We start from the raw sequence: 14,547 nt of genomic DNA on the forward strand, positions 1-14,547 counted from the left end.
TTGACCAAGAACTTCTCATTCAGCCATTTACCCAGATCTCGCCTCATCCCATCTGCCATCACTATTTCTTTGAGCCATTCAGTCACGTCGCTGACAAATATGTTGTTTGCATTCTCTTCAGAAAGACTCTTGGTTCTGAGCTTGTCCTTGAGGCTCTCACCTGTCTGAGATCTCACAGGGACTGAAGAACTTCCCCTTGTCACAACAGCTAAACTAATGTGTTACATGACCTTTAAACTTCTATTTATTATACAGAGGCCTGCACTAACATTGAAAAGTTGTAGGATCTCACAAGTCAAAGTATCTGGTAACTACCTGAAGCTGTGTCTGCTTCACTTCCATTTTGACAGGTATTTATCTCATCTGCCTTAAAGAGCATTGATAGCAATGTCGCCCTAGGGATGGCCTTTCCTTCTTTGCTTACTAAGAGAGGTTTGGTCTAAACCCACTTTGGTAGTCCTATCCTATCTCTTGCCTGCATCTTGGGTTTGTTTAAAGAGGGAGGAAACTGTCCTATAGCCATTGCACAAGTCTGGAAATTGAGACTGTCTTTGCCATGACTGGAGGAAGGTCTTTTACCTCTCCATCATTTCACCAACAAATACCATTTCCTTGTTACAAAAAGGGAAGGAAGGTCTAGTTTATGCATTTTGAAACCCGTGAGTTCCTAACACAGAAGTTATTAATACTGGTGTCAAACACTGATATTTACCTTCTTATCAGATTCACCTGGAACTCAGTTGCAGGACTGGGGGCGTTATCACTGGAGCATAAGACTTGACTAGATTATGATGTGGCATTTCACAGATGCTTTCTAGAAGGGAACAAGATTTTTTGTTAGCTTTGTTAGACAAAAATATAGAAGAAGCCGTTTGTCTCAAGTTTTGTGACAAAACAATTTGCTTCATTGTGTGAAGCTTTTCTTATGCTACCAGGTAATTATCCAAGCAAAGGACTGAGTTTTTGAGAGAATTGCTGGGTGTTGGTTAGAAATCTTCCAATCTGAAATCTCACTCAATAGATATTTATAATGGAAATTGTTTACTGAACGCACCAGAAGTACTCTTATACAGTACTGTGCAATATTAATTATGTGTGTATCATAGGAACAGGTAGAGAAAAAGCATCAAAAGGGGATTTTTTTTGCTTGAAATTCTCCACCATTGTCAGTGTTCATCTCTTATCTTGTGATACAGCCCTGCAAGTTCTTGAGAGTGATGTACTCAGGACAGGCTCAGGGAAATGCCAGTATGGATGGACAGATGCATTAGATGTACTTCAGAGAGCTAAAGCACCGCTGCAAAGAACTGCTGGGGACTCTCTGTACACATAGCACCAAATAATTTGGATTCCCTGTTCTATAATCCAAAAGCCATTCTTGGCTGGGGGAGATCTCTACAACAACATTCTTGCCTCCCCCTGAGAGAATGAAGCCAATGGTTATTCTGTTACCCCTCATTATCATTCAGTGTGGTATAAACTGGCCAGGACTTGAACTCTCAAGTGCCCAGGAGGGCCAGTATATGAATATACCTTGTGTCAGCAGAGGCCATTTCAAATAATACAGATGATGACAGATTGATGTTGGTAGCTCATTAGGCAAAGCAGACCAAGACATCAAATTCCTTTCAGCAAGAGTATGGCTGGACTGTTTGCTGTTGTGCAGTAATGGAGAGACACATTTTTCTTCTTTGATTTCTTTTGCTTCCTTCTTCCCACGTTTGTATCAGACAGTGCTGGCTATCGTATCTGTCATCATGCTTGACTTTCTTAATGCAAACAGCTGTGCCAGAGGAATCTAGGTGTAAAGCTAAACGAAATCTGTAGATACAGTATATATACAGTGCATTTCAACAAAAGACCTGTGTTCACCAGCCTCCTGTGGCATACAGATTTTAATATAACGCATGGCTTCTAACTCATCCAGGTTCAATGGTACAATCTTCCTACTGAAATCTGAAAACACAGAAAACAGATTTCGGATACGGCACTAGTTGTATTTGGGTTGCCGCCTCCTTAATGTGTTGATTTCTGCACTTGTGGACTGTGCTTTCCCACTTCTGGAGCATGCCTTATCCCATTGTTAAGCTGTTATTGTTAAGCTGGTAGCCTGTGGGCCACAGCTGGCCTTTTGCCCCTCCCCAGAGAAGATGAGCAGTTTTCCAAGCAGTAAACACTGTCACAGTCCTCTGCTTACAAGTCGGAGTCCAGTAGAGCAAGACAGATGATTTCTGTCTGTGATCTGTCTGTGCACCCCAGCAGACAGGGAGGTCCAAAATTTAGTGCAGGCAGGAAACCCCAGACCATTCTCGGTCTTTGTGCCCAGTCAGCTGAAAAACTGTGTGTCTGGGCAAACATGTCTGAGTCTTGCTGGCCATGTGGCTACCACAGAAGGGCTGCTGCTGGTGCCAGAAGACAGGAATCCACAGCTGCTGAAAGAGACCAGAGAGATGAGATGGACACCCGAAGGTAGAAATCAATGCAGGGAAAGGAGTAGGGGAACAAGCAGCAACCAGAAAGATCCTAGGGTGAGAAGAAATGTTAAAATACCTGGGACTGATAGCTGTCTGCTGCAGAGAGCTTACTAGCTCATGTGAATGCCAGTCTCTTGATCCAGCCTCACTGTACAGCATCATCTCTGGAGGTTCTTTGCAGCTCTGTAGCTTTGCGATTTGATAAATAATCTTACAATACACTGAATACTTTTTCCTCACAGCTGGTATTATACTTAGTGCTTTTCATATCCAAAATGGTTTTAAGAAGAGTATCTGAGTAGTCAACCCTTGGAGGCAGGAAGAGACAAACGTTTCATTTTAAACAAAATATAATCTTTGAATAAACAGCATTACCATTTTGTATGGTAAGTGCCACGAATGGACCTGATTGCTACAGTATAAATATCATCTCTTAATGTGAATATGCATTTTTCCCTATTTGCTGTAATTTGCTCTGCAGTTATGACCTTGGTTCAGGTTTGGTGTAGGGTATACCTGTAAATTGCAAGATGGGTGATGAACTGCTTTTAACAGAGCTAACTTGAAGTAATGTCAATGAGAAATGATGCTGTGGCACAGCAGTCAGGCATTCCCCATGTTTGAGTGTTGTGCAAGGCATCTTAAATGAAGAGATTATTGTTAACATTTTGTCTGATGTTGCTAATCTGATAGTTCACATACCTTTTATTGATTTTGCTTGAATTGAGTTTGTAAGCGTTGATTTGGTCTTAATTTATATAACCAGTGGCTAAATGCACTGTTTTCTCAGTAATTCTTGCATTACAGAGAGCTTGATGCAGTGACAGTAACTGGGTCTGGCAGTCTACCATCTGGGTACACGCTAATAAAATAATCATCTGCATAATTTTGGAAGTCATTGCAGATACTGGGAGGAAAATGTATGGGATTTGATCTCAAATTGCAGGCAGCCCAGTAGAATAATAATGATACAAATAATTTCCCCTAAAATGCTGGAATGGTCTCCTGTGGGATTTGTTTTACATGCATCAGAAAGCTGCCTGTGCTAACTTTGCTTTGATATCAAAGGTAAATAGAGGGTGAATGATTAAATAATTTCTATTCAGTTTTGCTGAAAGTAAAATTCCACTCGATATAAAATGAATAGTTTTGGATCTTTATGATATAGCAATGAGGGGGGAGGGAAATCTTTTTTCTTGCATCACTAAATAATAAACTAAATTAGGATCTACAGATGTCAGTCACAATTGAGTCCCACTGTTGGGACCGTTTTCTCACCAAGCAATATTTGCTCCTCTGCCTTTTCTGTGTCCTGAAATCAACTGTAACTCACTCTAAAACTGCACCCAGATAAATCCAGAACAAGTGATAATTCCTTAGGAAGTACATTTTTGTAAGAAGATATGTTTGGCTCCAACATAATAGCACTGTGTGCTTTTCAGGAGTGACTTCCCCTATTCAAGTCCAAGGGCTCTTTCTACAGCTGGAGCTGAACATGGAACTGCTTATTCTGAGGCAGGAGTGCTCACACTTTAGGTTATTTCCTAAGCAGCTGTTTCCATACTCAGTTTCCACTCTGACCCCATCCAGTTTGTCTTTAGGGAAAACACTGGAGAGGGTGCAACAGTGTTTGTAGGAAAGGCATTGGAGCAGTGAGCCAGAGTGCTTGGCATGTGTGGTAGAGCAAGACAGGGCCTGGAGATCTTTGTATTTTTGATCTTGAGCACCACAAGTTGAAACTTCCCTTCAACTTAAGTCTGCTAAAGGAATTGTGGGAGAGGAAATTAATTAAACAGAAGAAGCCCAGGACTTTGGTAAATATTTAAAACAATACTTCTCTCACTTAGTGTCTGGCTTACCAATCCTGTTCCCTCAGACCAGGGACAGTGTTGGATCGTTAACCCTAAAGACTGCACTCAGGCTGTTTGGATGTATGAAGGAGTTGGGAAACCAGTCTTGACCAAGTATGAAGGAACTACACAATGGAAGATTACCAAATATAAAACAGAAATCAAGACAGTGTTAAAAAGACTTGCAGAATACTATGAGAAGCTTATGGTAGGAAGATGGAAGAGCAAACCGGCTCAAAGAAAGATCAAAGAAATCTGACCTGAAATGAAAGAAGAAAGGTGTCCATGATTTCAAAGAGAGGTTACTAGGGGAAAAGAACCTGAGCCTACAAACAAAAAATGATTTAGGGTCGTTAGGAATTAGAGAAGACACTGTGCATGGGGCTAAGCATGTCGTACCTGCAGCCAAGGTCTCTCACACTTAATTTTTAGTGGTTGGTAAGCTATGCAAAATCCATACATGTCGTGTGCCCCAGAGAGGTGTATTCTGAATTCAGGGGGCTGTATCATCAGTGAGATGGGGAACGTGCTGGAGGAGAATTAAGGAGATGGTGCTAGTAGCAGGTATTTAGCAACGGGCTGAGTGGCTGCCACTGCTGAGTGTTTGGCAGCCCCTGCTCCATGGCTGCGGACTGAATGCCAAGAAGCATGCCTAACGCTTCCCATCCGCAGCAAGCTCAGGGCAGCCTGGCAGATGTCCATTGGAAGTGTTCAACCATGTCTGTGACGCTGTGACAGGTCGGGGCAGGCGTGGAGCATGGAGCAGGCTCAGTTCCCATGTCTGCCCAAAGGCACGGGTTGACGTTGCCAGTCGGCTGATGTAGCTGCTCGCTGCCGCTGAAAGGGGAGGTTCCAACCCCTGCTCCAGCCGTAGCCTCTCACCCTTCTCTGGCATTCCTCTGTCATTTATCTCACCAAGTGGCGAAGTGATGCAGGGAGCTATGCCAGCAGCAAATGAATCATTCATTATGGTAAGGTTAGCTCTTTGGCAGACTAACCCCATGAGTTAGGCTAACAGAGATCCAATGAGTGGCCGTGCTGGCACTAGGGAAATGACAGCAGCCAACGGGGAACCTGGATAATCTAACCATTGAGTCACTGAGTCATAAAAATTTGTTTGGAAGGGATCTCTGGAGATCATCTGGGCAAAACGCCGACTTAAAGCAAGAATATCACCAGCGTTGCAATGGTGAATGGAAGCACCAGCTGTCTCAACTTCAGTTTATTTGTGTGTGAAATAGGGAAGCTGAGTAACTGTTCAGTGATGTATCTCGAGATCTGTAGGTGAAAAGTATTGCTTTAGCGTGAAGGACTTCTTAGACCATGCGATACTGCTTTGTGCCAAGGGTAGGGTTTTTCCTGGCCTTTGTGTAGGCTTTGTGATATATGAACTAAAGTTTTAGGTACAATGCTAAATTTGTTTGAATATTAAGGTTTCATAAGCAAGGCACATGAAAAAAATACAACAGTATGTCATTGAAGAAGGGGTGATGCACAGACCCACCTGTTTCTCAGGAGGCTTAAAGATAGTGGGTTGCCTGGAAGCTGCTCCTGATGTGCTCATGGCTGTCATGTTTGTCTACCTAAACACAGTGATGTCAGAACAGAGGCACCTTCATTGCTCCTTTACAGTAGCTGCTTCAGACTGGATCGGTTGTAATCAGTTCCTTTAAAAAATATTTGCTTTTCAACAGAGGTTTATGTAACATGTTCTCCGTGTTTCGGCATAGTTTAAAACATGAGAGATGGAAAAGAAGTTAATGAACAACGTTTCAGTCAACAGCAAAGTGCTTTCTTTCTTTAGTAAATACCCATCATGTTATGATGCAATAATAAGAAGTTCATGGCCAACCACTTTCAGTTCACTCTTCAGTACATTTTTGAGACCACATACAAAAATCCTGCACTGCCCATGAAAGAGTTAACTGGAGACAGGGAGCATTGGTACATATATATATACTTTAGGACGACCTTGATCTTATTATAGAGGTCTAGGGAAGAATTACATTAGGATATTAAAAATAAGTGAAAATGAGAGGGGAGAGCCTTTGAATCCTCTCTGGAGGAAGAGCCTGGTGACAGTGAAGTTCTTGTGAAAAAGGACTTCCAAGCTGGCAAGAAAGCAGAAAGGGGTGGATAAGTAAGAAATACTAGAAGGCTGAGGATACTGAGTCCAAACTGGAGCCTGCTGGCTGGTTTGAGGACTTCTCAATTGGCTGAGCAGCTGAGTATGAGTTAACAAGGGGACTGAGTTCAGAAAAGAGCTAGGTTTTCATAGAGGTGCACAAGGAGTCTGTGGTCCCTGCAAGGGACAGTCTGTGTCAGCCTGCTTTGAGTGATGCATCTTTTCACTATACCAGAATATGTAGCCTTGCTTTGACTGCAACAGGAATTAACAGCAAACAGCCTACATTTCCCTTCCCTGAAGAATATGAAAGCTGTTGGCAGAGGTGGAAAAGAGAAATTATCACAGCAAAACCTGGAGAGCTCTGTGCACTTTCATGGGGGGAGCTGGGATTTAGGGGTGAGGTACTTTTGACCCTGAACTCTTAAGAGACTGAACATGTGAAGTTCTTTATCCCAGGCATATCTAAGTAATGAGCAAATGGGATACCACACTGTGATTGGAGAACAGCAAATAAAAATGAGCTATGTTTAAGAGTAGTAACTATGGGGCTGCTCAACTTGTACCAGTAGCATGTAAGGCTTATGAATAAATTTAAGAGGAAAGAATAGTATGAAAGTGGGAGGGAAGGAGAGAGAAGTGAAATGCAACAAATTTTTATCAATGCTGGGTCTTTTCACACTATTATTTTTAAGACTCACCATTTTCCTAGCCAAGGAAAATGTGGCACATCTCCTACGTTTTATTAATGTATCTCATATCTGCTACATGGGGAACTACTAAAAATGTTACTCACGTGTGACAGCTCTGCTGGCTCAATGAAAGACAAAACTGTCTTTCATACACAAAACTGTACCATAGAAAGGAAAAATATCAGCTTGCAGGAAAGCTAATAGTGAAGTTTCTCCTACATCTTAGGTTATTCTTAAAACAGATTCTGCTCTAATATATTCATTAATGTCCTCAGCAATCAAGTGGGGATTTCAGCAAGTCACTGGTAACTTTTAGAGGGCACAATAGTAGGGGAGGATTGGAATATTCTACATAATGGGCCAGGTGACCTTGACAAGGAGAGTAACAGAATAAAAGCAAAGAAATAAAAAAGCTGAGCCATGTGGCTGGGGAGTTGGTGCAGTAAGCTCATCAGAAGCATAAATGACTGGACAGAAAAATCTGAGCATTTGGTCTGGATTCAGGATGGCTGGATTGTTAGCAGAAGGCATCTGAAAAAGAAATTCAGTGTCTGATCGTGTCTTGAGGAGCAGCAGACAGGGAAGTGTCTGTTGGTAGTGAGTTGCAGTTGAGGGGGGTGTAGGGAAAGGCTTCTGAGATGAGCAGAGCCCGTTATACACAGACAGACCAGGGAAATATTTGCTTCTTGCAAAATGAAGGAGGAGCACAAGTAGCAACAAGGAAGGCTTTAAAATATATGTATACATATGTAGCTTTTCAGACATTATTACTCACTGAAAGCTGCACAGACTGTCTGTCTAAAACGAAGTGGTTCATCCCTACTTCCTCAGCCCATGTTTGCATTGTGCAATGATGGGGAAGCTGGAGGTGCAGGCCAGTCCCTGCAGGCCCAGCAGCAGCCATCATTGTAGCAAAGGCAGTTCTGATCAGACCTAGCTTTAAAAAAAATAAAGAAAAACAGCAGAGATAGGGAGCAGCAATGTGATAATTCCATCTCCCCTGTGTGGAAGGCCAGCACACAGTGACTGCAGAGCTATTACAGATTTGTCTGTGTATCCTTTAAAAAGGAGACTTGGAGGATGCTGATAAAATAGCTTAAACTTGAGATCTATTGCAAAGGCTTGTTCAAGATCTGCCATCACAGATGGAAAAAACCAATGGATGTAAAGTGATATGAATGTATGCCCTATGCAGACCCTATGGCAAGGCAGTTTGACACAGCTGTGTCTGTACAGTTATGTACCTAAGTCAGATGGAATTGCAGGAGGAAGGCTGGGTTGCAGTCTCCATTTTGCAAATGTGAGTCTGGAGTGGCTGCCGGTGTCAGTGAGGTTATACCAGTTGGCTTCCAGACCAGCACTTTGGTTTGCTTGACCAACTGTCTTTTCACCTTTGCTCACAAACAGCAGCAGATAAAAGTTGGCCTCCGATGTGCTCTCGTTGGTGACTTAATCCCCAGCACGGGCTCACTTATCAGCCCTCTGTACACAAGGCAGAGTTAATTGGCTCAGATCCACCCGAGCGGAGGTCCCTGGAGCTATGCTGATTTTTACCAGAGAAATGCTGTGACCTCGCCGCTCCACTTCTGCATGTGAAAAGAGCTCGTCAGATTTTTCAGTGAACTTAAATTAGTGATAAAAGATCTTTCCTCTGCTCATCGGTGGGGAACGCATTTGCTGTTCTGAGTACTTGCTGGGGAGGGGAGAAGTTGTTCCCCAAGCAGCCCAACACGTTTGCTCCACCTCCCCTGCTCTCAGCCCAGGCTCACACGGTGTGTTCACGTGCAAATTCCTGCGTGTTGATGTCACAGCCTCTGCTTAAGTGGCCTCTATTTGTATTAATCTTGCCCTGCAAGGTAAATAAATAATCTGGAAAAATAAATAAGCAGCCCAAAAAGCACGAAAAATTGCTGAAGGTGCAGTACTGACTTACCAACGGTAGATGGTACTAATACATCTCGGTAACATTTTTTCTGGTGCATTTTAAAGGGCAAAAGAGGCTTAGATCTGAATCCGCTAAAAATCCTAGAAGCCAAAGGCTGTAGAATATCATCTCCTCAACATCAGAGGCTGTTTAGCAGCCCAGTCACGGCCATATGTCAGTCTGTTGAGCTTTGCTGAGTTCTCAGCTGAAAAACGACCATTCCGGAGAGTGGCAGGAAGCAGACCGGTTGTTATGAGACTTTGTGAATTTTAAATCCATTTTCAGGAGTTCATAAAAAATTCTCTCTGGCCTGCACTGGGAAGCACTCTGAAAAATTATTGCAAAGATCTGAAAGGCCAGAGTGGAAGGCTTCTGAGATGCAGCAGCGTAGGTTTTTACTCCTTACTTAAACTCTTCTTACCCTAACGATGTTTCTGTTCTATATCTTAATTATCACTGAAGGAAATCCTAATCTTTCCTTCCTATGCTTATAGGATCCTGCAAATGTCATTATGTCACAATGTTTCGCTGCACCGGGGAGCCCAGGGAGCATTTCTGCCATCCTTATGCATGTGATTAACACAGATTTTTGCAATGGGTAGCAGCTCACCTGGGCTGGTTTCCATGGTGCCGTTAAGCTGCAAGTGTGGGATCTGGCACTCATTTGCTAAGAGCTGATGAGGAGTTGAAAGGGATTTTTCCCTTTGACCTCTTCGTTCAATGTCAGTAGTGCTAATCAGTTTCCTTATTGGATTTCAAGCATTCAGGTACTCTTCTTTGATACACCCTCTGCAATTTGCAGTAAGGACTGATTCAAAGGATATAATCAGTTTTGCAATATAATGATTTCTTCCAGCAGCTGCTGATACTTGCTAACCTGTATGAACCACTGCTTCCTTACTGACAAGGTGAGCTGTGTTGTATTTCTACCAGCTAATGATGCTCATGGACAGTATAAATAGAAAGGGTTGAAGATACTACAGCACAGGTTTGGTTTTGGCCAGGAATGGTTTCAGTACAGCTGTTCCAGCCTTTGGGCAGGGACCTTATTTCAGATTCTCTCTTATAGCCTATTTTATAAGTTTTATAATAACCTTCAATTGTTCATTAAAACATGAGACATGCAAAATCTGCTCATACTTACTGTGGCAGTGATAGAAACAAAAGGCATATTTTGTTAGTCTATCACTGCAGGCTAATAGAGTTCTGCTCTGTGAAAAGGTGCCCTGCTCACGTGCACAGTAATTGTCAGAGATATGGTAAAGTCAGTTTGCCAGTGCCTGCTGACTGCTGTCCTGAGCACGTTTTTGTATTGCCCTTCAAGCTGAGATGACGGAGCACTTACAGCATGGGTTCCTAGCCTAAACACCTGTCCAGGTATGAGTGTTAGTGCTCTAAATCAAAGCTAGCTATCAATCCAGATCCCAGTGAAACCAACGAATGGTTTCTGTAGATTGTACGAAAGAACGGGTTTGACTTGTACAGTCTGAGCAGACACCATTGAAATCAATGCAAGGATGCTTATCCACTTCAGTGGATGAACACAGTCAGGCTCTGTGTTTTCTCTGTGCATACACCCTCACCTCTGCACCCACATGTATGTACATGCACACACAGAACTACAGTAGACAGATCCCTGAAATCTATTCAAAAAGATTTTTGAGGTTAAGATTCGTCTTCAAGGAGTTTTATTTCCTCCTAGAACAGCCAAAATTAATAAACTTTTTGTCTAAGAACATATACCAGATTTCAGTTCAGCGGTATCTGTCAGAAACAAATGCATTTCATTAGGAATTTGGGTTCTTTTTTTTTCCAGATCACTGTGAAATAAATAATGTAAATATCCTCACTTCCAGACAGGCAAAACATATTTAAGAAATGGTTAAATATACCCGTGAGAGAGCTACCAATCAACACTTTTTTTACTAGTTTTGTTTTGCATTCTTTTCTGACTAGTGTATTCATGACCAGCTGTTTTTAGAGCTAGTAAAAATTCTCAAGCTCACATTAGGAAGGGTTTCAGTTACATGATCTGTAGCTACAGTTGTTAGAACACTTGGCATGGCATTTAAAAATGGAAAAACTGTTTTTGTTGAGTAAAGCACCAAAGCTCTGAAACAATATTTCAGTGGACTTACAGCAAATGTTTTTGAACTTTGCCACTAATGACCAAGTGACAGGCAATTTGGTAGGCAGGGAGTTTCCAAATGTGACTTGAAGTAATGTCCACTTAATTTTTGTGAGCATTAGAAATTTCAGCGCACTTTCATGGCAAGGACTTGCACCAAATTGCCCTTATCCACATTAACGTGCTGGCTCTTTTCTCCCAAGAATTGCCTTCACATCGGTGGTCATGCAGCAACAATCTCCTTTGTGTTCGAGGGTCACTTTAAGTGGAGAAACTAGAAAAGTTCAGTCAAATTCTACCAATTTTTGCTCTTAAATGTGCACTGGCTAATAATATTTCTTTTTTCTGGGCAGAAAGTACCTATCTTGTGTACCATCAGTCTCTGGCTGGCAGCTTGCACAAACCCCCGTCTCCATTACAGAAGCGAGCACAATAAGAAGCAGGTTTGGACTGCGCTGATGGAGGAACTGGGGCTTATAATGGGGCAGCAGCTTGGTGCTCTCTCAGATTACTTCAGACTCCAGAGGGAAAATAAATACTGAGAGTTAAAAGAATGTATGAAATTCAGAAAGGCTACAGGAAAAACCAGCCTGCCATTCTCAGAGCAGCAAAACTAATGAAATAAGGATGGATGATTGTATCTACCTCTGAAATTCATTAAGCAGGATCACGTCAGGACTCCTGATACAGGATGGAGGACACAACTGCCAGTGTTTGTGCCACTGTTTCCCTGGGGAGGGGCTGGAAAAGGAGGGAAGGAGGAGGCAGGAGTGACCTTTCCCGTTTAAGGGCGAGGATGTGTGGGAAGGGCCCTCTGTGCACGCAGCCAAAGCACACTGCTTGTGCCCACAGCCCTGGTCTTCAGCCTGCAGCTACTCTAGCACTGGGTCATTCCTACCCTTCAATCCCAGAACTTGCTCCCCAGCCTGCTGCCTGAACTGCTGGCTGCTCACAGACCAGGCCCTTCTTGCTGGTGTTCCAATCCCCATCTTCCCATCCTTAGACCCAGCAATCCACAAGCACTAGCAGTTTTTGGAGTGATGCTTGCCCCTGGGTGGGCTGGCGAAGCTCCAGCTGCAGTGCAGCCAAGGGGCTGGGAGACACTGACAGCATGGAGAAGGGCAGCTCTGCAGAGCTGCTGTTTGCTGGCTTGCTGGCCCTGGGATTAAATCTAAGCCCCAATATTTGCTCCTTTAAATGATTCCTGGTTTTATTCCGCAGTCACTGCCTCCATATCAAAATTTGGAAAATAAAGCTATGGAGCCAAAGCAGATCAGCTTGAGTAGTGTCAAAGAATCTGAATGGAGGTTTTATTTTTAGGGTAGAAGTGGTCATTGCTCTGCATATGAGTGAACAGAGGATGCAAAATCCATAAGGAAACCAAACACTTGGCTTCACATTCAGACATCACACTGTGTCTCTTAAGCAGTATTGCAACTAAAGGCATCGAGGAAGTTAAACACTGGTAGGGCTGGGTGAGATTTTTTTGTGGTTGTGTAATGAGAATTATGGCATATTTCTGCTTTTTTGAAGAGAGATTGAGCTGGAGTCTAAGTAACATTTGTCATGGTACCACCAGTCAAGTTCAATATGCTGGAGTGGAACTGGGGGTGGGGGTGGGTGGGGAAGCAGGAGGAATAATTCAGTCCTACAGCTATTACTTATGGGCTGGAAGCAGGACAGCATGGGGACGTGACAGTTCCCTGACAGTTGCTTTTGTCCTACCCCAGACAGTTGTAACAATTACACTTACACTTAATTACTGCACTTAGATTGTGGTAGGCTGAAGCATTCAGTAGCATAGGAGGTGTAAAGAAGCAGAATGCATTTTAAATTTAGAAAATCCCCTTGAGAAATATCCTTATTTCACACTTATTATTAGTAAAGCCAGCTTTAGAGAGAACATTTTTGCTTCCATGACTGGAACCAGTGTCTTCAGCAAGAAGCAGGTGTACAGAAATCTCTCGTATGGGGACAGCGATGCTCCATCTGTTCTGAAAATCTAGTAGCTGCTGAGTCATCTCCCATGCTGTGTGTATTTGACATATTTTTTAAAGGTTATTAATACTGGGGCACTGAATGCTTAACTGATATGTATGTTTTTTACATTTTGTTTCATTTTCCTGTGAGCCTGAATGTAAATACTTGTCTGATCCTGCCACTGTTAAACTCAATGACTGAACTCGTTGTTTGTTCCAGTGGTGGAGATTTAATGTTGCAGGCGTATATAATTGAAATAAGTGACCCACAGTGATACAAGGCTCAGGTCCAACAGACAGGGCATTTTCTTCTTAAGCTGTTTATAGGTGTGAATTAAGATGCCTATGAAAAATGCTTTACCATTTCTTCCAGATTCATCCTTGTAGCAGAATACATGCAGAGCAAGCAGAGTTTGTAGAGAGAGGACTGGAGCAAAAAATTACAGCCTGCATCTCGTGCTGCTCACAGCCTTGGTTGGGGCTGTCAGCACCCAGCAATGTCTGTGCTGCTGCTTATGGCCGAGTTGTCAGTTTCCTGTGCTCGTGGTGCACCTTGTGTGCTGGGCGTCTTTGGAAATGTGGGTACTTGTTTTGCTGCCTAATTGGAAGCAGAACTCATTTGAAAATGTATTTCTTTCCCTCCAGGGATGGTACTATACCAAAATACAGAGTATGCTTTGGCTTAATTTAATAAGTCATAATCTCTTCTCATATTTTATTACATTTTAGTGAGAGGTGATTTTTTCCAGAGATGACTCAAAATAATACAAAAGAAACAACCTTGTCCTGTGAACAAAGCATGAATTATGGCTGATAAAATCAAGATAGTTTGAAGGCTTGCCAGCACAAAGAATGAACTCCCTTGGATTCCTAACGTACAGAGTAATGTCAGCAAGCCCAGATTTCCTGAGTAATTTTGAAGTTTAAAGGAACCTTAAGGACACTCAAAGGAAATCAGTAGAAAGAAAAAGTTTCATATTAACACGGAAAAGAATTACTGTGAAATGAGGAAAGGAACGAGCTGATTTCTGCTGTTCTGATGAAGACCCACAGCCTGCAATGCTCTATGACACACTTAGCTGGTGCCTTTTGGATGTGGATGTTGTGCTCATTGTGAACTGCCATCTCGAGGAAGTATGTAATGCTGTGTGTGAAAGGGGCAGCATCAGCAGGACGAGGTGTTCGCTTGCTTTTGTGAGTCTGTTCCACACGGGATATTGGACTGAAGCTCCATTGCCTGTATTATCTCACAGCTCCTTGCCAGGTGCAGTTCAAGACATGAGCTTTGGCTTTTAATGCCATTTATGGGTGGAATACAGCATATTGTACTGGCTCAGACAGGAGGTGTAAATCCAGCAGGTAGCTATAACTGAAC

Source organism: Centrocercus urophasianus, unplaced genomic scaffold (genome assembly GCF_019232065.1).
Source record: "Centrocercus urophasianus isolate 14NV4802_14NV808 unplaced genomic scaffold, USGS_Curo_1.0 seq_19, whole genome shotgun sequence".
In the NCBI taxonomy this organism is placed as follows: Eukaryota; Metazoa; Chordata; class Aves; order Galliformes; family Phasianidae; genus Centrocercus; species Centrocercus urophasianus.